Genomic DNA, 23,669 nt, shown 5'->3' with positions numbered 1-23,669 from the left:
TCAAGCAAAAATTAGAATTTTGGAAATTTACAGTGTCTGCCACTGTGAACTTGACAGCATTCCAATACTTATCTGATGAGATTCCTTGTCATAGCCAGGAATGTGATTTTTTGATGTTACACAATGAAATGTGCCAACATATGGAAAATCTGCGTAACTCAGGAGACCAGTAATTCCAAAATAATAGATGTGCTATGCTGTGCTTAGTTGCTTAGTCATGTCCAACTCTTTGCAACCCCATGGACTGTAGCCTGCCAGGCTCCTCTGTCCATGAGGATTCTCTAGGCAAGGACAGTGGAGTGGATTGCCATGTCCTGCTCCAGGGGATCTTTCCAACCCAGGGTTCAAATCCAGGTCTCTTGCATTGCAGGCAAATTCTTTACCATCTGAGCCACCAGGGAAGCCCAAAATAATAGATCCATGATGCTAGTAAGTTATGTACTAGTGAAAGATTCATGGAAAGTGAAGCATATATAGATGGACTTGAAGCAACAGAGCATGAAAAGCTGATTGACATGGTGTAGGATTCCACATTGCAACTTACCTTTAAGAAGATAACACTTGTTGAATTTTGGTGTACTATCAAAAAAGTCCCAAATTATCTGAAAAGGTTACTAAAATATCACTCCCTTTCCCAACTATCTGTATCTATGTGAGGCCAGATCTTCTTCATATATTTAAATAAGAACAACATAAGGCAGCAGACTGAATGCAGAAGCAGTTATGAGAATCCAGATGTCTTCTCTTAAAGCCAGACATGGAGAAACTTGCAAAAATGTAATAGTGCTACTTCTCACTAGTTTTTTATTTTGAAAAATATATTTTTTACTAAAAACATTTATTTTGCATTAAAATGGCCCATTTATTATTTGTATTTTTAAATGGATAAATAAATATTTTACAAATTTTTAAGCTTTATTTCTATTATGACACATATCAATAGATAAAACCCACAAAGTCAAAATTCTTTGGGGTCTTTAAGTTTTATGAGTGTAATGGGTTCCTCAGACCAAAAAGTTTGAGAACCACTGAGACAGTTTACATCAGATGAACCCAAGGAGGGTTATTCACAGGCTGCCCAGTTCAGTCTTCAGGGCTCAGACCAACAGGCCATTGGCCTCTCTCTGACACACACACACACCTTCCGTAGCTGTTGCCAAATTGGGAAAATGCTCAGCCCAGCTTGTCCCTCACTACTCCTTCTGATCTTTACAAGCTTTTTACAAGCTGTTCTCTAATTCATTCAAAATAAAAGGATTTTTAAACATGTGCTGGCCTAATTTTAGATGAAAGTGAAATGTCAATTAAGGAGTCTAATTTAGCTCTAGCCACTAAATTAGCTTTTTCTACCTTGAAAAGCAGCAGACAGTGTGGGGCAGACATGGAAAAAGATGACTGAACTGACATTTCACTATGCCAGTATTGCTGACCTGCATTTTCTTACGACGGAAAAGTACTTCAAGCAGTAGAATTATCCTTTCCTTAAGAAAAAAAAAAAAAAGTGGGGTATCTTCTTTGTTCATATATTCTATTTATACTGTTCCTTTTTTTCAGAATTATAAGAATTGCTCATGATGGAAGCCATAATTATAAAAGTAACTGAATTTGGACCTTACTAGGTTTTAAAAGTACAGATGAAGTCTTACGGGCATTTCATCAAACCAAGTATATGGTGTATAATTATGTATACTTCTCTGTAAAAATAGGTCATTTCCTCTTCTCTCATCCCCAAATAATGTGCTACTGTGACATGATGACTGTAGCATTACTCATGACATTGAGACGAGATTAGTGTCTTGACTAGGCTCTAAAAGGATGAAAATCACTTTTTTGAATTCCACATACCTAGTAGGGTCTAGGTATCAATCAATCAAATCAATCAATCAAAATTTTTTATTTTTAATAAATGAGTGAATTTGTCAGTCGATAGAAAATATAGTTGATTGTCAGTGTGAAAGACAGAATTATTTAAATATTTCACTTTTTATACCCATTTTTCTAAAAACTTGAGAACCATATTTGAAAAGTTTTGGTACTGTAAGGATAGAGGGGAAAGAATAATTAATTCTATAAATATATACTCTACAGTTACTGCATTGCAAGTAAATGTTATATTCAATTTCTAGGAAATCTTAAGAGAATGTTAGTGAAAATAGACCCATGAAAAAAAATACAGTACTCTCTCTGGTCTAGACAATCTCTAGTAAATACACATATAACATATTGTAATTGTCTCTAGTTCTGTTCCTTCTAAAATTCTCATTACTTTAATTCTCATTACTATATACTCAAGACATTTGGATTTTGCCTTTTGTCCTGGGCTCACCTACTTTTGTATTTTTTTTTAAGAATGTAGTTTAATGCCTAGTTTGGAGCAAGTGCCTAACAAATGACAGAGAACCATTAAGTATTGTTTTCCTTTGTTTTGTCTATTTTAAGGGAAGTGTGTGTGTAGATGTGTGTTTGAATAAGGATTACCTTGTAAAAATCTGGTTGGCTCCATCATTGTATTTATATTTAGATCCATCAGCTTACATTCTGCTTTTTGATAAATGTGGCAGAGCCTGTAACTTCCTCTTCTGTGGAAGAGGCAGGCAATATTTACAAATAATGATTCCTCCATCTTTTTAAGGGTGTGGGACATCAGGTATAAAAGCAAAAATCTAACACACGTACCCCAACCAGGACCATGTCATCTATGGTATCTTTATCAACATCATCTTCTTGCCACTTCCATCCAACTAGCCAGACAGTTCTTAAATTACTGGAAAGAAACGGTGGGAACAGCTTTGCATGAATTCACTTTTCAATTGACTGAGCTCTTCTCACCAAGAATTTTGAGAATATTCAAGCCTATTCGACAGGTAAATAGTAAAGTGCATAGAAGTTGGGGTGACATTAGCTAAAAAGGACAGTACATTTCTAACAAAAGCAAGAGCCAAAACTCAATTTTGTTCTTTTTATATCACAACGAGAGATATTATTTCTCCTGTACCTTTTTATAAATATGAGTTTATATGTGATATATGCATAAAAATACCCATAAAATACATATAAACTATGAAGCAAAGCAACAAAGAACAACCATGAATTCATCATCCAAATTAAGAACTAGAACTATGCAATGTATACTATGTACTACTTGTATAATCCATACATTTATATGTGCTTATCCTTCTCACAGCCACCATTCAGTAAACTCACTTCCCTAACAATAAAACTCCATCCTGATTTCATATACCTTATCCCCTTCCCTTGGCTTTAAAAAATAGCTTTATCACATTTGTATTTATTCTTAAAATATGTATTAGTTTGTTTTACTAAAGGTTTATTCAGTTCAGTTCAGTTGCTCAGTCGTGTCTGACTTTTTGTGACCCCATGAATTGCAGCACGCCAGGCCTCCCTGTCCATCACCAACTCCCGGAGTTCACCCAGACTCACATCCAACAAGTCAGTGATTCCATCCAGCCATCTCATCCTCTGTCGTCCCCTTCTCCTCCTGCCCCCAATCCCTCCCAGCATCAGACTCTTTTCCAATGAGTCAGCTCTTGGCATGAAGTAGCCGAAGTACTGGAGGTTCAGCTTTAGCATCATTCCTTCCAAAGAAATCCCAGGGCTGATCTCCTTCAGAATGGACCGGTTAGATCTCCTTGCAGTCCAAGGGACTCTCAAGAGTCTTCTCCAACACCACAGTTCAAAAGCATCAATTCTTCGGCACTCAGCCTTCTTCACAGTCCAACTCTCACATCCATACATGACCACAGGAAAAACCATAGCCTTGACTAGACGGACCTTTGTTGGCAAAGTAATGTCTCTGCTTTTGAATATGCTATCTAGGTTGGACATAACTTTCCTACCAAGGAGTAACTTCTTAGTAATTCAATATCTCACTGTTAGAATTGTGAAAAATAGACCCATTGAGGCTACCTTTAAAATTCTTTGTATTATAGATTTTGAAACCATATCAGCTTAAGATTGTCTTTATTTTTTCAGTGGGTAATTATTTTAGTTATTATATTTTAAAAGTTATTTCAGTTGGTATTGATATTGGTAGTAGATTGATAGCAATAGCTATCTTTATGAAACTTTTTTAATATCTGATTATGCTACTAATGTATAGATAGGCCAAAATTTCCTTAGCTATCACCTTAATATTGAATATACTGTTTATTTTCCATTACTTTAGTATAAATGACAAACTGAACATGTTTGTATAAATTTGTGTTTCTTGTGGTTATTCATTTCCTTAAAATAGGAAACTATTAATAGGAATAGAAATAGTGTCTCAAGGATGAGTATTTTTAAACATCTTGATGCATGTATTTTACCATACTGTATTTGGGATATCAGGACATATTTCATGACAATTACATTCTCTTTGCCTTCAGAGATTTAAGTATCATGAATGCTTCTGAATCTTTGATATTGAAGTAGATTAAAATGATGAGCTCAATATTTTTTGTCCAAATGAAATATTTTTATATCAATTTTGTGTTTCTTTTTGTATATAATCTATTAGCAATAAATATATTGTTTTACTCTGCAATTCTCATATTTTTGACTATTTAAATTTTTTCCTTTTGAGGGATCTCAAATTTATAGTTTATTCCATTTGCAGTGCTTCCTGTAAATCTTGGAAAGACCATTCACAGTTGGGATGAAAGAAATCATTCAACATTTTCTTTTATTTTCAATGTCTTTATTTTAAATCACCATATCCCTTTAATATGTAACAATATGTACAATACACTTGCCAAATCTGTTAGGTTTCTTACTATGTGTCAAGACAGTTTTTCTCAGTACTTTACATATCTTTCTATTTAATCCTCTCAAAAACCCTAAGGCAACAGGCACTATCATTGTCTCTGTTTTATAGCTGAGAAAACTAAAGACCAGAGAGACTAAGTAACTTGCACAGAGCGAATTTAGAGTTGAAAGCAAAGTAGTCATCTCTTAATCTCTGTTATAATGTTCCTCTGATTTTTAACTTTATTCTACCTTACATTTATGCCAGTGAATGGTTTAAAGTGACTATCTAAAGAAGTGTTATTTTGCAGAAGAATGAGATGTTCCTGAAACCAGTTTCTATGCATTCGAGATTCCTTTTAGAATACTTTTTCTATCTTACCTATGTCTTTCCTTATTACTATATCACATTGATTTGATTTTGTACCATAATTGTATGTTTTAAAATACTACCTTGTATTATGCTTTTTCAAAATTATTTTGGATATTTTTATCTATTTATTTTACCAGAAGTAATTTTCTTTTTTCTAAAAAAATACTGATGGGATTTGAAAATTGCACTACATTTATAAATCAGTTTGAAAGCGAATTGTCATTTAAACATTTCCTCCATTTTAATTCTTTCTTCATATTAGTAAATTCTTATTTCTGTCACTATGTTGCTTCATACTGGTCTTGTTTTATATGTATTTATTTATATACCTTGATAAAATATTCCCATATATTCAGCAGTTTTGTTGTTATTGTGAATGAAATTCTGTGGCAGTTATATTTTTCTCTATTAATAATACTTGAGTGTTGTTGACCTTTAAGGGCTTCCCAAGTGGCTCAGTGGTAAAGAATTTGCATGCCAGTGCAAGAGATGCAGAAGACATGGGTTCAATCCCTGCATCAGAAAGATCCTTTGGAGTAGGAAATGGCATCTCCAGTATTCTTGCCTGGAAAACTCCATGGACAGAGGAGAGTGACAGGCTATAGTCCATGGGGTTGCAACCAGTCAGACACAGCTTACCAACTGAGCATGCCTGCATGCACATTGACCTTTAAAGTAATTTTTGTCTGATATTAATAATTCTCTAATTTCTAATCTGTAAACAGTAACTTTTTGTCACCTTTTTCATGGCTTTACAACTATTATTCTTATATCCTACCTTATTACATTGGCTGCAATTTCTAGAAAACTTTGAATAATATTGCAAATTTCCAAGCATTTAAAAAACAATTTAAATGAAACTATAAAAGTAGAGGCATGTGCTATGGGATTAATTTTATATATTTGTTCCACCTAAGCCTGCATTTCAAGGGGAAATAGATTAGCCAAGCAATGCATGGACATTGGTTTTCCTGTTACCAAACTGGTCTGGCCAAGATACATTTTTCAGGAAAAACTGCCATGCATTTTCATGTACTCCACTGAAGCAGAGGGAGTTATTTTTAAACTCTGATAGCCAACAGCCAGATAGTAGAAATAACAGTGAAGAGATTGTTGACAGTCTCTCTGGAATGAAACTTTGCCTACTATTCCTAAATTTATCTTATTCTAACTACTATTTCACTGTACAAATCCCAACAAAAGAGGGATTGAGAAAGGGAAAATTTGCGCCAGGGATGAACTTATAGAGATTTCCAAATTTCTCCTTCTATTTTTTCAAATAGCATGCAATTTTATCCTTTTAAACTAAAAATGTTTAATTATGTGCCTTGTCTAAAATTCATTAATAATCAAGTCTCTTATTTTTTGTTTAAAAAAAACATTTTATAGCAATCCCCAACAAAAATTAATTTCTTAATAAACAAATAATTAAATTGAAAATGAAATCTACACAAAGATATTCTCTTCAAAGTCATAGTCAACAGGCCCTTACTATATTTTAGATTATTCATGCTGGCATGGCTTTTACATAAAATTCTGATATGTTCAAATAATCTAGTATAAATGTTTATGAGGACTCTGAGAGTCACTGTATCTGTGACAACATATTGAATGCCTCTGTTACTGCTTTCTAAACCATAAGAAGAAAATGCAGTTCAATCCAGGTTTCTTTCTTTGTTAAAATAACTCTAAGTTAGTCTTCACAGGATATGCTCTTGGAAAACTAGTAAATGAAAAAACTGAAACAATATTAAGAAGACAGAATATTTTATACATATCAGTGTTCAGGGTCTTGGTCTACCACTAGCTAGCTATATGATATTGAACATGTTATTTAATTCTTCTTAGGCTTTGCTTTCTTCATATGTCACATTATTATGAAATGGTATTGTTTTCTGGTTCCATAAATGTCTGTTGCCATAATGATGATGATGATGATGATGATGATGATGTTTATTTGAAAGTGGTCTTAAATCTCTCTTACAGAGTTTATGAGTTATGTTTCATAATCTTTATATTTTTATGTAAATATTATACAAATCTCTTCTGTAGAGACTTATCATCAATACAACAATCACCTAATTCAAACCAAACAAGTCACTAAAAGGCATGATATTATAGAGAAAGTACAGAATCATAGGTCTGGAGATAAAAGTGTTGGACCTGAATTTGCTGCATCCCAAATGTTCCAACCTCAGTTTCTACACCTGTCAAAAAGAAACATTTGTCTTTCCTATCTTCATGATTTGTAAAGATCAACAGAAATAACACATGAAACATAAGATTTGAATATGTTTTTCAAAATAGCACATGAAGATTGAAATCCATTTCTTGATATTGTACAAGCATCTAAGCATTTTAAGGCCTGATTCAAGTGAAAACAAATGTAAAATTTATATATTACTGTTTTTCTTAAATTTTGTGAAGCTGACCAACTTTAAGCAACATTGTTTTATAATTTTATCATTCAGAATTCTGACTGATAAAATTGGACATCAGAAAAATATCACCAGGTGTTAATCCCTTTGATAAGTACAAATCTTCATTTCATGAGTTGGCAAAGTCCTGCTGAAATGAAATGATTCAGTATATACATTGCTATGTTTACTTTTCTACCAAAGTATATTATTCATTTCTTTGTATAAGACATGTGCCAATTTATTATATAATTGAACCAATCTTTCATCACTAAGAGAATGGTGAACACTCTTACCTAGGTTCATAAAGATACTTGTGCTCCTAAAAAGCTCCTTCATTAATATTCTAAAAAAATTTTTTTCTTATTTTTTGTTAAAGAAAACTACACTGATTTATATTACATTATATGTTATTCTCAAAGAGAATTTATTTAGGGTGAGAGATAGCATTCCCTTAACTGAAAGCTACTTTTTTTCTCAGGTTTATTCCATTCCTGTTAATGAAATGTGTGATGACTCTTGTGTCAGGGAATTAATGATACTCAGTAAGTAAAGAATGGAAACCTGGGTAGATGAATTATGCCTGTTCTTCAGTTCTTTTCAAAGAGGAAAATTGAAAGATCCCATAGCATCACACTTATTATGATATTAAAACTATGGGAATTTCATCAGATAAAAGAAATGTTAAATGAAATCCTGTGTCTAAACACTCATGTCAAGAAATGCAATTTTAGCTATGCAGTGGTGTAGCATTTTGTTTTTTCTGCAATAAAGCCATCAGATCAATAAAAAATTATGTAGCAGATTATTATTACACTGTGCTCACCATAGCTCTAATCGTAAATAATACAGCAGTTATCCTGGTTATATTAATTATAATTAGAATGCAGATAATGCAGACGGTCTTTTATTACTAGAGCCAAATCAATTTTCCAGTGTTATTCAATGCAAGGTCACACAAAGTTGTGGGAGCTTTTAGACTTCTTATGAAATGGCCTGCCTGCCTGTGTGAGAGAGGGTTTGGCTCAGCTGTGCAAGACACATTGACTGGGAAGATCATTGAAATAATTACAGCCATGAACCCTTGCCTATGATGGCAGAATTTCATTTTATAAAGTAAGCATAGCTGTAATCCAACCTCCTTTATGGTAGGAAGCCTCATAAATCTTTCAGAAGAGACCAAGTCTTGTGTTTAGTGGCAAAGAGGAAATCAAAATGGATTTGTTTGCATGGTTCATTTCTCCTCATTGCCTATTTGTTCCAGACCTTGGCATTCATATTTTTTAAAGACAATTCCATATGTAATCATCTTGTAATGATAGAGGGAAACCACAGAACAACAAACTAATAGAAAAACATGAGGTGTTCAGTGTTGGTAGACGGCATATAGGCAGATTCTACCTTCTGTCATATGAGGATTTTTATGATACTGGGGCTTGGTTGCTCAAGAGGACACGAAATGGGGAGAAACAAGAGATTCAGACAGAGTTTAAGTTCAGAAGAAATCATTTTACAGATGTGTTTACTGTGGTCAAGGGGACATAGATTTAGGCCCCAAAGTCTATGAAATCAGAAAGCGTGCTACAGAATTAACTCACATATCAAGGCACCAGAAAGGGGAGGCATCGTAATTCTGAGACCTCTGATTGAACAAATGTAATGGTGTTGGATTAGAAGCTTGTGCGTTACTGAGATTTCCCACTTAAACTCTCTCAGATGGTGGATCCAAGGTCTGACCAGGTCACAAACAAATGAAATCAGCTGGATAACACATGGAGAGTACTGGACTGGGAGTGAGGTAATATAACTGGTAGGGAATGTGATAAAATATAAGTTGGAAAATTCATGATTGCCATAAAGACATTGATGTGCACAAAATATTTCATCACTAGTTTAATGTATCTTTGGGAAGAGGATGGCCCACAGCCTGTCAATGTTTGACCTCTAGCTAGAAAGCCACATGTGTTCTATTGGTAGTTTGGAAACATGCATGCATCTCTTCTGAGGATTTGATAAAGCCACTAGTATTAACAGAAGTGATATTTACAAAGATAGGAAATGAGGACAGCATTTCAGACAGCAGAGTCTAGAAGCTATAACCAAAAAGGGAACCAGACTGAGAGCCAGAAGTCCACTGGTGAGCAAAGAGAAGTAGGCATGTGAATAAAAATGCAGCTTGAATTATGCAGAGGGCCCCGTTTGAAGTCTTGGGCTAAAGCACCAACGTCAGTGAACTGGTGGTTCCTTAAAGGCTGGAGCAGCAGGTTGAGCAATGATCTCTGACTCTCTGTAAGGAAGGAAGGGCAACTTCAGTCCTTGGAGTTTCAGATCCTGTGGATAAATGTGTGTGTGTGCGTGCTCAGTTGTGGTTGACTCTGCGACCACAAGGATTGTAGCCTGCCAGGCTCCTCTATCCATGGAATTCTCCAGGCAAGAATACTGGTGTGGGTGTCATTTCCTTCTTTAGGGGAGCTTCCTGACCCAGGGATTGAACCTGTATCTTTTGCATCTCCTGCATTGGCAGGCAGATTCTTTACCACTGCACCACCTGGGAAACCCATGAGGTGTAAGTAAATAAATGGCCATGTTTTAGAGTTAGAGATTGGCATAAGGAGGATGCTCTAAATGTCCATCTTTAGATATCACAGCATAAAAATATAAAGTAATTTAAAAATTACTTGGCTACCATTTATTAAACTTATTAATTGGATGCTTTCTTATAGAAACTACATGTTCTGTTTTTCCTTTTTCTTATTCATCACAGTCTTCAAAAAACTAGATATTATTACTACTTTAATTTTATAGATATGAAAACTGGGGCTTTCTAAAGTCAAACAGCAAAAGATGAGCTAGGATTCAAACATAGGTTTTTCTGTGCCTTGAGATCCCAGCTCTTAACCATTAAACTCTACTGCTTCCAAGCCTGCAAAATTTATAGAGATCCAAATAACAGGGCAAAAGCAATTGCATCTTTTAAGACCTAGATGCTATGTTCATCTAGGTACTATGTTTTCTCAGAATCTGAGACCATGTAAAGAGAAGGTCTCTGTTGCTTTTAAATGAGCAGCAGCCATATGGGGTCTTCTGATTGAACAATCATCCTAACCATTTTAACCATAAGTGAAAGTGAAAGTCGCTCAGTCGTGTCTGACTCTTTGCGACCCCACGGACTGTAGTCCATGGGATTCTCCAGGCCAGAATACTGGAGTGAGTAGCCTTTCCCTTCTCCAGGAGATCTTCTCAACCCAGGGATTGAACCCAGATCTCCTGTATTGCAGGCAGATTCTTTACAGCTGAGCCACAAGGGAAACCCATTTTAACCATAACCTAGTATCGTAGTTCTAGTCTGTAACACATTTACATATTTAAAGCCGCCAAGCTTTAAGAAGTGCTTTTAAACAACTTAGAGACTTTGGCAAATTGTTTTTTAAAATAAATATTAATACCAGTCTTTCAACTTGAAGTGAACACGTCTAAACTCATGAGGCCAATATTATCCTAATACCCAAACCGAAAAAAAGCACAACTAGAAGGAAAACTACAGGCCAATAACCCTGATGAATATAGATGCAAAAATTCTCAGTATTAGCAACACTTTAAAAGAATTATTCACCATGATCAAGTGGGATTTACTCTTGAGAGGCAGGAATAGCTGAACATAGGCCAATCCATCAATGAGATGGTATATCATATTAATAGAATGAAAGAAAAGAAGCATGTGATATCTCAGATTTTGCAAAAAAAGCATTTGATAAAATTCAGATTCCATTTACGGTAAAACTCTTAAAAAATTAAATGTAGAAGGAAAACATCTCAACATAATTAAAGCCCACAGCTATCGCAATGGTGAACGGTTAAAAGCTTTAATCCTCTAAGATGAGGAACAAGACAAAAGTGTCCACTCTCACCACTCCTATTCAACATAATACTAGAAGTACTAGCTAGAGTTCAGACAAGAAAAAGAAATCAGTATTGGAAAGGAAGAAGTAAAATTGTCTCTATCTGCAGATGACATGATTTTATATATGTTGTTGTTTTTCAGTCACAAAGTTATGCCTGACTCCAATCCTTGGACTGCAGCATGCCAGACTTCCCTGCCTTTTACTGTCTCCCAGAGTTTGCTCAAACTCATGTCCATTGAATCAGTGATGCCATCCAACAATCTCATCCTCTGTTGCTCCCTTCTCCTCCTGGCCTTCATCTTTCCTAGGGTCAGGGTCTTTTCCAGTGAGTCAGCTCTTCACATCATGTGGCCAAAGTACTGGGGCTTTAGCTTCAGCATCAGTCCTTCCAATGAATATTCAGGGTTGATTTCCTTTAGGAATGGCTGGTTTGATCTCCTTGCTGTCCAAGGGACTCTTAAGAATCTTCTCCAGCACCACAGTTTGAAAGCATCAATTCTTTGGCTCTCAGCCTTCTCTATGGTCCAAGTCTCATATCCATACATGCGTACTGGAAAAACGATAGCTTTGACTATGGTACCTTTGTTGGCAAAGTGATGTCTTTGCTTTTTAATACAGTATCTAGACTTTTCATAGCTTTCCTTCTGAGAAGCAAGTGTCTTAATTTCATAGCTCCAGTAATCATCCTCAGTGATTTTGGAGCCCAAGAAAAGGAAATCTGTCACTGTTTGCACTCTTTCCTCATCTATTTGCCACGAAGTGATGGGGCCAGATGCCGTGATCTTTGCTTTTTGAATGCTGAGTTTTAAGCCAGCTTTTTCACACTCCTCTTTTACTCTCATCAAGAGGCTTTTTACTTCTTCTTCGCTTTCTGCCATTAGAGTGATATCATCTGCATATCTGAGGTTTCTCTTGACAGTCTTGATTTCAGATTGTGATTATCCAGCCTGGCATTTCACATGATGTACTCTGCATATAAGTTAAATAAGCAGAGTGACAATATACAGCCCTGTCAATTTTGAACTCCTTTCCCAATTTTGAACAAGTCCATTGTTCCATGTAAGATTCTAACTGTTGCTTCTTGACCCGCATACAGGTTCTCAGGGGCAAGTGAGGTAATCTGGCATTCCCATCTCTTTAAGAGTTTTCTACAGTTGGTTGTGATACACACAATCAAAGACTTTAGCATAGTCAGTGAAGCAGAAGTAGATGTTTTTTTCTGGAATTCCCTTGCTCTCTCTGTGATCCAACAAATGTTAGCAATTTGATCTCTGGTTCCTTTGCCTTTTCTGAATCCAGCTTGTACATCTGAAAGTTCTTGGTTCACATACTGCTGAAGCCTGGCTTGGAGAATTTTGAGCATTATCTTACTAGTATGTGAAATGAGTGCCATTGTATGGTAGTTTGAACATTCTTTAGCATGGCTTCTCTGAGATTGGAATGAAAGCTGACTTTTCCAGTCCTGTGACCACTGCTGAGTTTTCCAAATTTGCTTGCATATTGAGTGCAACACTTTCACAGCATCATCTTTTAGGATTTGAAATAGCTCAGCTGAAATTCCATCACCTCCACTAGCTTTGTTCATAGTAATACTTCCTAAGGCCCACTTGACTTCATACTCCAGGTTGTCTGGCTCTAGATGAGTGACCACACCATTGTGATTATCCGGATGTTAAGGCCTTATTTGTATAGTTCTGTGTGTTCTTGCCACCTCTTCTTAATCTCTTGTGCTTCCATTAGATCCTTACCTCTGGCCTTTTTCATGCCCGTCCTTCCCTTGATATCTCCAGTTGGGCTTCCCTGGTTGCTCAGAGGGTAAAGAATCCAAACACAATACAGGAGACCTGGGTTTGGTCTCTGGGTCGGGAAGATCCCCTGGTGAAGGGAATGGCTACCCACTCCAATATTCTTGCCTGGAGAATTCCATGGAGAGAGGAACCTGGTAGGCTACAGCCCATGTGGTTGCAAAGAGTCAGACACAACTGATATTTTATGTATAGGAAAGCCTAAAGACTCAGCCAAAAAACTGTTAATCAATGAATTCAGTAAAGCTGCAGGATACCAAATTAACATGCAAAAATCAGTAGCATTTCTATACACTAACAACCAGTTTTCTGAAAAATAAAGAAATTGATTCCATTTACTATAGCATCAAAGCCATAGTCTACATTGGAATCAATTTAACTAAGAAGGTGAAAGATCTCTACTCTGAAAGTTATAAGATGTTGATGAAAGATATTAAACAAGACGTAAGTAAATGGAAAAGTATCCCATATTCATGGATTGGAATAATAATAATAGATAGCAAATGCTGGTGTGCATGTGGAGGAAAGGGAACCCCTTGTGCACTGCTGATAGGATTGTAAATTGGCACAGCCACCATGGAAAACAGTATGGCGGATCCTCAAAACACTAAAAATTGAACCTCCATATGATCTACCAATTTCATAGGAAATGTAAATACTAATTTTAAAAGATAAGTGTTGACACCCACATGTCAATAACAACTTTATTTGCAACAGCCAAGACATGGAAGCAACCTAAGTGTCCATCGATGGGTAAATGGGTAAAGAATATATATGTATATACATAATAAGTGAAGAAATACTACCATATATGACAACATGGATTGACCTTGAAGGCATTATGCTAACTAAAATATACATGAAATATTAAAAAGTAAAGCAAACTTACAAAAAAAGAGATCAGACTTCTGGTTACCAGAAGTCAAGGGTGGTAGGAGAGGGAATGGAGGAAGGTGGTCAAAGGTATAAATATAAGATACATAAGTACTAGGGATATAATTAATGTGCAACATGATGACTTTAGCTCACCCTTCTGTATGACATGTAGGAAAGCCAGTAAGAGAGTGAAATATGAGTTCTCATCGCAAGGAAACTTTTTTCTTTTTCCCTTTTTTCCTTTCTTTTCTTTTGATTGTGTCTATGTAAGGAGATGGACATTTGCTGAACCTATTCTGGTAATCATTTTACAGTCTATGTAAATCAGAATATCATGTTGTTGTACACCTTAAACTTGTACAGTGATGTACATTAATGAGTTCTCAATAATGCTGGAAAAAAATAAATTTTAATACCATATTTGCCAAAGTACAAAAAGTAGTATTTTCAGCACATTTCTACTTACATCATCATATCTGATTTCACTCTTCCTTTTACATAAGTGGATGTATATTTTATTATAGTAAATCAATCTCAAATGTTAACAAAATAAGATATGGAGGTACCTGTGTGATAGTCACAAATGAATTAACTGTCAGAGTTCATATCTTCTAGAAAGTCATTATCTCTGGTTAATGAGAAAAAATATATACATAGATAGCATATTATTGAAATATGAAATACACATTAAAAATTAAATACAACTATAAAAATATATTGCTTTACTATAAATAAATCGCCACATTAACACCAAAAAAGAAAAAAATGAATTGTGGGGGATAATCCAAGATGCTAAGGAAAGTTCTGTGCTTAATTATAAAAAAACTCATTTGCAGTACTGAAATTTGCTTCATTTTCAAAAACGTCTATAAAACTTTTCTTTCTTCCCCTAAAGCTTCAGTTTTATTCAAAGACGTGGAAAAGAAATTGGTGTTCTTAACTCCTCTGAACTGAAGCACAGATACCTCATACTGGACGGTTTTAACATAGCATTTCTTTCACCTGTTTGGTCAAAGAAGTAAATTGGAAAAATGTGCATGGAAAAATAGACTTTTGAGGCTGTTTTGATACTTGAAAAGAAATACATTTTAATATTTAAGAGCAATATTTGATATTTAATATATAAAAGCAGTATTTAATATACAAGAGCCATACAAACCTAGCTAAATGGAGAAAAACCAATGAAAGGTGGAATCAAGAAAACAAATTTCATAAATTAAAATAAAGGGAAATCAGATGTTTTATTATCAAGTTGAAACAGAGACTACCTGAAGCTGATTGACTTTTGTGAATGAAATTTGAAACTAGTGAAAGTGTCTAAAAGATATATAAAAATGTTAACAAATTTTAGTAGAATTACTGCAGATTTACTTCTAAAATCTAAAAACTTATTATTAAAGAGGTATAAAAGGAACCATAAAGTATTATATTTTAAATGCAGAAAATATATTAAAGGTGTATTTTTAGTCAAGGTATTTTAGATATTTCACACTGAGAAAAACACTTGCTTAAAGCAAGTATGCTTTCATAAGACTTCAAGGGCAATTCTTTTCTAATTTACACTATCTTTAAAATTTTTGTTTGAAAATGTATTTTTTCTTCTACTCTGAAAATGTCTTTCTTTAAGATGAAAGCAATTCTTAACATAGTGCTTGCTAAAGACTATAATAAATGCTATACTGTAAGTGCTTTGCAAATGTTAATTTTTTTAATCCTTACAACAACTGCCACAGCTATGTATATGATAGATACTATTATCTTTAGATGAGGAAATAAGGTTACAAAGAGGTTATGTAAATTGCCCAAGGTCACACCGAGTAACTGACATAATGAAGCTTTGAACCCGGAGTCTGCTCTTAAATCCAAAGCTATTCTATTGAATCTTCACAAAAAGAAATTGCTAAAATCAAACAGTTCTATGCAACAAATAAGCATCTCTGGTTTGTTTCCCTTTCTCAAAACACTACGCATTTCATGATCTGTATCATAAAAGTTTATTTTTTTTTAAGTGGCACTCTATCTCAGAGATACCTTGAGTATGAGCAGACACACAAATTGATATGGTAACTTCCAGTGCTTTGAATAATAGGATTTGGGAATTATTTTGAGTGCAAAACATAAGGAGTAAAATAAAGTCTAAATGTGACCTTGTCAACTGAATTAACTTCTAGGAGATTCCACTTTAAAATGATACATCTAGCATTATCATTTTACTGCTGAAAACTGGGAAGCTTTCCAAATGTTAACTTACAAAGTTATTGTACTTCCAAATGAGAAAAACGTCTTTTGAGGTATTTTCTTTTTCTTGAAAACTGTAATAGATGGTTCTGTAAAATCCTGTGCAAACATCCAATGTTGTGATTTGGAGCTACCATAAGAAGTTATTATAGGGCTTTCCTAGTAGCTCAGCTGGTAAAGAATCCACCTGCAATGCAGGAGACCCCGTTTCCATTCCTAGGTCAGGAAGATCCCCTGGAGAAGGGATAGGCTACCCACTCCTGTATTCCTGGGCTTCCCTGGTGGCTCAGATGGTAAAGAATTTACCTGTAATGTGGGAGACCTGGATTCAATCCCTGGATTGGGAAGATCCCCTGGAGAAGGGAATGGCTACCCACTCCAGTATTCTGGCCTGGAAAATTCCGTGGACAGAGGAGCCTGGCAGGCTACAGTCCATGGGGTTGCAAAGAGTCAGACACAACTGAATGACTTTCACTTTAAGAAGTTATAAACTGGGCATTTTAGAGGACTTTTTAAAATCATTTACTGTATGGTTGCTGTGTTGTATACTGTACACAGACTAATACTATTGACCTTTTTTATTTTTTTTCCAGCTAAGTTCATACACCTTTTTTCTCCTCACATACTCATTGTTCTTGGCATTCAGTACCTAGAAGGAAGTGAAGTTCAGCATATAATTAATTCTGCATTGAAAGGAAAAAACAGTATTTCTCAGTGGAACATTAGGCTTCTCTCTTGTTCATTTTGTTATCCTTACCTTTGCATTCCCATGTTTTCATGCAGAGCCTATATGACCATGGGCTCTATCTCATCGGCTCTAGTCACTTTTAATAGCATCTCTAGCAAAACCACTAGAAAATAGTACACTTTTTTTTCTCCCTCATCAATTGCCTATGTCAGTAATAGGGAATTAGCTTTAAAAATATAATCTGATTGAGTACATTATGTTGACCAGCCTTGTGCATTTCCACTCTGCACTTACTTCATTGTCTCTGTTTTAGAGATGGCCTTTATGCCTCCTGGTCTCAACACAGAGCAAAAAAGACCATCTGGACACCACATATGAGGAAATCAGACATCTCTAGGTTAAATCATGCCCATAAGGACAGTTTCTTGTCAGATAAGCTTCTGTGTACTTAGTCTGATAACTAACAAAATTACAATATGGTAATTTTAACTGGAAATTGTCCCTCTTTATCCCCAGGTTTTCTCTTTTATCCTCACCGGTAACCACCCTGTGAGTTCCCTCCCTGTGCACTGATGCTCAGAACAAGCCCAGCTTGTCACAGCCAAGCTGTGGCAGCTGGGAAATGTCTAGACAGCAGAGTGTGGTGTGTGTGTTGTGGCTCAAGCATTATAATACACTGGGGTAGAAACACATAACTATATAATGGAATAATTTGATTTTTCTCTGATTTCTAGACTCATCACAAAATAGTCAAGGCAGTGAAATGACATATAAAGAGTAACTGGTGAATTTTGAGCCAGCTGCTAGCTTGTGTTGTTGTTTGGTCACTCATTCGTGTCCAGCTCTTTTGAGACCCCATGGATGGTAGCCCGCCAGGCTCCTCTGTCCATGGGACTTAAAGGGAAGAATACTGGAGTGAGTGGCCATCTGCTACTTCAGGGGATCTTCCCAACCCAGGGATTGAACTCGCGTCTCCTGCATTGCCCGCAGATTTCTTTACCACTGAGCTAACCGGGGAAGCCTGCTAGCCTGTGTGACCTTAAACATATCACAAACTTTTTTTTTTTTACTTCTGATGTTCATATCTGTAAAATGGGATGCCTTTCCTCATTTGATTATCAAATAGCAATAGGTATGCCAGAGAAGGCTAGTTAGTAAGTCTCGATGTGCTGCCTGCAAATGCCTTATGTTTTACTCAGTGAATTTTAATTATTGCTATCAATTAAAAATCTGAAGATGTTACATTTAAACATCAACATTTCTAAATTCTCTGTAAAAACAGAATAATTTAGCAACAGCAGTCCACTTTTCCCACAGAGTGATAAAAGCCAGGAAGAAGCCCCCTTCCGCTTTAGATAATGGTCTTCACTTCAGGCCTCCCCACACTCCCCAACCCCCCATCCCACCCGCCATGGCCTGCTTTGCACATTTCTGTTTCCTGTTTAGCCTCTGTAAGCATTTGAGTTTTTTACCTGATGTTTATAAAAGCACATTTAGATTTAGCCACACCATTCTTGACAAACACATTCAATTTAGAGCCTGAAGACCACCTTCTAAATACTGGTTTGTAAACTTGGGTGAATTATGAAAATTCACTGGATTTTCCCTGTGCATTAAAATGTGCTTAATAAAAGCTATATCATGGAATTATAAGACCTTAATGAAACAGTACATATAAAAATATTTTGCCACAGCCAAACATTAAATATGTACCTGGTACTTCGCACGTTTCTTTCTAAAGTAAAGTAAGTTGGCTCTTCCTTTGAGAAACTTTGCTCATTAAGTTGACCAGCATTTCAAAGTCGGATGCAGCAAGATTTTATAAGGTAAATTACATTTGTTTTATTCCCCAAATTTTGCAGTGGAGAGTTCTATTCAAGTGCATTTTTCCTCAAATGATTGAATCAAGAAATGATGATAATGATTTGCAAGAATATTATAAAATGAAATATATGGCTTAAAGTTGTGTTAGCTTGAAGAAGAATTAAGCATCAGCTATTGGAGGCTTCGACACTGCATTTTTTATAGTTGACCTTTCTTCAAGTCTTCCATTTTCCTTTCCAGAATATCTGGGTTACAAATAAATCTTAAATGAGGTAACCATATTGTAATGGATTGAAAATGCCTACTATAGAGCTCTGCTCATTTTAGGAGTTCAAAGAATGTGAAAACTCAATGAAGCAGGACAAGAAAAGAAACAGAAATCAGAATATCCTGTCTTGCTGTTTGAATCGAGTTGCCCTCCTGTTGCCTTGCTTTAAGCAAACAGGAATAAATTGTGATTTATGGTGATGCCTTGAAATTAATAACATGCTCCTCCAAAGAGCCGGGAATATATTATACCTCTTCCTAATTATGCATGTCATTACCTATTTTCTAATTCATTTGTTTAATATCCACCATGAGGCAGACAGGATTGGATATATAGTATTACCTTATTTTATATGTGATAAAAGGAAAACAGAGAGATTAAGTGCCTTTTCCAGGTCAGTCAGTGATAGAGTAGGGGAGAACGAAGGCTACCGGTGCGATTGCTTGAATCTTCAATCCTGTTGACAAGAAAAAAAAAATCTCCAGAGTCCTTGATACACTTTCAGCATTTAGAATATGTTTATGACTTTTGAATCTATAAAATGCTTCATGAAACCAAATAGTGACTGCAATTGTACAAGGCAAAAAAGCAGAATTATGCACTTATTTATTCATTGAAAAATCGTTTATTAAATACATTAGAAAGTCACACAAAAATATTGAGGCAGATAAAAAATTATAAAATATTTACCACAAATGTAACCAAGCTTTGAGATCCCTATTTATTTATTATTAAGAGAATTTACCTGAATGAATGGATAAAGAAACCACTAAAACTTAAAGGGAAAACTGTGTAAGAGATATGAAAGTATAATTTACACAGACCCAGAATTCAAATGACTCATGGAATATAGCCGAGCATTCTTTATAGTAACCGAAACTCAAGAATGCTCAGTGGTTCCTCTCTGTTTTAAAATATAGGGTCAAATTTCTTGGCATGTCATATAAATTCTTTTAATTATGACCTCTGTACGGCTGTGTAGCTGTGCCTTTAACTACACCATCTCCCCACGCTCCACCCTGTCCTCTTGTATCTTAATCAGTTCTCAGAACCCATCTTTCTATGCTGTCTCTTACCTTCCTGCAATCCTACTCCCCCATTCCTCTTTCTGTTCTGGAATATGCAGAATGTAAATCAGTTACAAAACATGCTGTTTAGTTCAGTTGACATTTTTCTTTCTTTTTTTTTTTCTTGTAGCAAGAGTTTCTGGAGAAAGGAAGCAGTGCATTGATTTATATTCTGCCACAACCTCCTTATTTCATCAGAAAACAATAAGTTTGTCCATAGATTATACCATGAGTAGCACTGTGATAAAGTATTCAATTTTATATGTATGTATTAAACAGAGTCCTGTTTCACAGTTTACTCAGTAGCCTTCAGTGGGAATAACAATGCCTACCTGAGTGCTGGATTTCCCATATCTGAAAGTGGGAAGAGTAGTAGCTACTTTGTGGTATTTTAGATAAGAATCTTCTAGTAGACGTTCAGTTGGACACCAGGCATCAGATAACTGTTAGATCCCTCACTGGGCCCTTCCTTACCTGCCCCCCGCCTTAAATGACTAGTGTCAGAAATAAGCTTATAATTGTAGATCTTACTGCCAAAAGGACTTTAGAGGAGATCACTGTCTGTTAGGTTAGGCTGTGCTTCATATCTTCTCAACACTCACCACATCGTCTTCCTCAACACTCATGGCGTCTGTAATAAATGTTTGATGTCTGTCTTCCCAGTGGACTGAGCTCCATGAGAACTGTCATCTGTGCAGGACACCTTCCCAGCCACTGGTTCATCCCTGCTGCTTGATACAGTGCCTGACCCAAGACGGCGTCTGAACAACTAAATGGCTCAGGATTAAATAAATGACGACGTGAATAAGCTACATGTGAGAAAAGCAAGGGCAGGGAAATAACACAGATGACATAAAAGAATGACTAAAATTAGAATAGAGACCATAAAACTTACATATTCTCCTTTTAAGTCATTTATAAGCAGTGTGGTTAATAGCAACATCATATTGTCATGGTGGAGAGATTTGACAGATTGTGGTCCACTGGAGAAGGGAATGGCAAACCACTTCAGTATTCTTGTCTTGAGAACCCCATGAACAGTATGAAAAGGCAAAATGATAGGATACCGAAAGAGAAACTCCCCAGGTCAGTAGGTGCCCAATATGCTACTGGAGATCAGTGGAGAAATAACTCCAGAAAGAACGAAGGGATGGAGCCAAAGCAAAAAGAATACCCAGCTGTGGATGTGACTGGTGATAGAAGCAAGGTCTGATGCTGTAAAGAGCAATATTGCATAGGAACCTGGAATGTCAGGTCCATGAATCAAGGCAAATTGGAAGTGGTCAAACGAGATGGCAAGAGTGAATGTTGACATTCTAGGAATCAGCGAACTGAAATGGACTGGAATGGGTGAATTTAACTCAGATGACCATTATATCTACTACTGCGGGCAGGAATCCCTCAGAAGAAATGGAGTGGCCATCATGGTCAACAAAAGGGTCCAAAATACAGTACTTGGATGCAATCTCAGAAACGACAGAATGATCTCTGTTCGTTTCCAAGGCAAACCATTCAATATCACAGTAATCCAAGTCTATGCCCCAACCAGTAACACTGAAGAAGCTGAAGCTGAATGGTTCTATGAAGACCTACAAGACCTTTTAGAACTAACACCCAAAAAAGATGTCCTTTTCATTATAAGGGACTGGAATGCCAAAGTAGGAAGTCAAGAAACACCTGGAGTAACAGGCAAATTTGGCCTTTGAATACGGAATGAAGCAGGGCAAAGACTAATAGAGTTTTGCCAAGAAAATGCACCGGTGATAGCAAACACCCTCTTCCAACAACACAAGAGAAGACTCTACACATGGACATCACCAGATGGTCAACACCAAAATCAGATTGATTATATTCTTTGCAGCCAAAGATGGAGAAGCTCTATACAGTCAGCAAAAACAAGACCAGGAGCTGACTGTGGCTCAGACCATGAACTCTTTATTGCCAAATTCAGACCGAAATTGAAGAAAGTAGGGAAAACCACTAGGCCATTCAGGTATAACCTAAATCAAATCCCTTATGATTATACAGTGGAAGTGAGAAATAGATTTAAGGGCCTAGATCTGATAGATAGAGTGCCTGATGAACTATGGACTGAGGTTCATGACATTGTACAGGAGACAGGGATCAAGACCATTCCCATAGAAAAGAAATGCAAAAAAGCAAAATGGCTGTCTGAGGAGGCCTTACAAATAGCTGTGCAAAGAAGAGAAGTGAAAAGCAAAGGAGAAAAGGAAAGATATAAACATCTGAATGCAGAGTTCCAAAGAATAGAAACAAGAGATAAGAAAGCCTTCTTCAGCGATCAGTGCAAAGAAATAGAGGAAAACAACAGAATGGGAAAGACTAGGGATCTCTTCAAGAAAATCAGAGATACCAAAGGAACATTTCATGCAAAGATGAGCTCAATAAAGGACAGAAATGGTATGGATCTAACAGAAGCAGAAGATATTAAGAAGAGATGGCAAGAATATACAGAAGAACTGTACAAAAAAGATCTTCACGACCCAGATAATCACGATGGTGTGATCACTGACCTAGAGCCAGACATCCTGGAATGTGAAGTCAAGTGGGCCTTAGAAAGCATTTCTACGAACAAAGCTAGTGGAGGTGATGGAATTCCAGTTGAGCTATTCCAAATCCTGAAAGATGATGCTGTGAAAGTGCTGCACTCAATATGCCAGCAAATTTGGAAAACTCAGCAGTGGCCACAGGACTGGAAAAGGTCAGTTTTCATTCCAATCCCAAAGAAAGGCAATTCCAAAGAATGCTCAAACTGCCACACAATTGCACTCATCTCACACGCTGGTAAAGTAATGCTCAAAATTCTCCAAGCCAGGCTTCAGCAATATGTGAACCATGAATTTCCAGATGTTCAAGCTGGTTTTAGAAAAGGCAGAGAAACCAGAGATCAAATTGCCAACATCTGCTGGATCATCGAAAAAGCAAGAGAGTTCCAGAAAAACATCTATTTCTGCTTTATTGACTATGCCAAAGCCTTTGACTATGTGGATCACAATAAACTGTGGAAAATTCTTCAAGAGATGGGAATACCAGACCACCTGATCTGCCTCTTGAGAAATTTGTATGCAGGTCAGGAAGCAACAGTTAGAACTGGACATGGAACAACAGACTGGTTCCCAATAGGAAAAGGAGTTTGTCAAGGCTGTATATTGTCACCCTGTTTATTTAACTTATATGCAGAGTACATCATGAGAAACGCTGGACTGGAAGAAACACAAGCTGGAATCAAGATTGCTGGGAGAAATATCAATAACCTCAGATATGCAGATGACACCACCCTTATGGCAGAAAGTGAAGAGGAACTCAAAAGCCTCTTGATGAAAGTGAAAGTGGGGAGTGAAAAAGTTGGCTTAAAGCTCAACATTCAGAAAACAAAGATCATGGCATCCGGTCCCATCACTTCATGGGAAATAGATGGGGAAACAGTGGAAACAGTGTCAGACT

At 36.2% G+C, this 23,669-nt stretch overlaps 1 protein-coding gene across 1 annotated transcript in view; it reads left to right on the top strand.

The window, feature by feature from the left end:
* The window catches only part of ZFPM2 (zinc finger protein, FOG family member 2), a 444,681-nt gene that overhangs the window by 291,697 nt on the left and 129,315 nt on the right, over positions 1-23,669 (top strand). The window lies entirely within an intron of this gene.

Source organism: Bubalus kerabau, chromosome 14, assembly GCF_029407905.1.
Source record: "Bubalus kerabau isolate K-KA32 ecotype Philippines breed swamp buffalo chromosome 14, PCC_UOA_SB_1v2, whole genome shotgun sequence".
Taxonomy (NCBI): domain Eukaryota; kingdom Metazoa; phylum Chordata; class Mammalia; order Artiodactyla; family Bovidae; genus Bubalus; species Bubalus kerabau.
The sequence above is the reverse complement of the archived record's forward strand: the minus strand, read 5'-3'. Positions and strand labels throughout refer to the sequence as shown.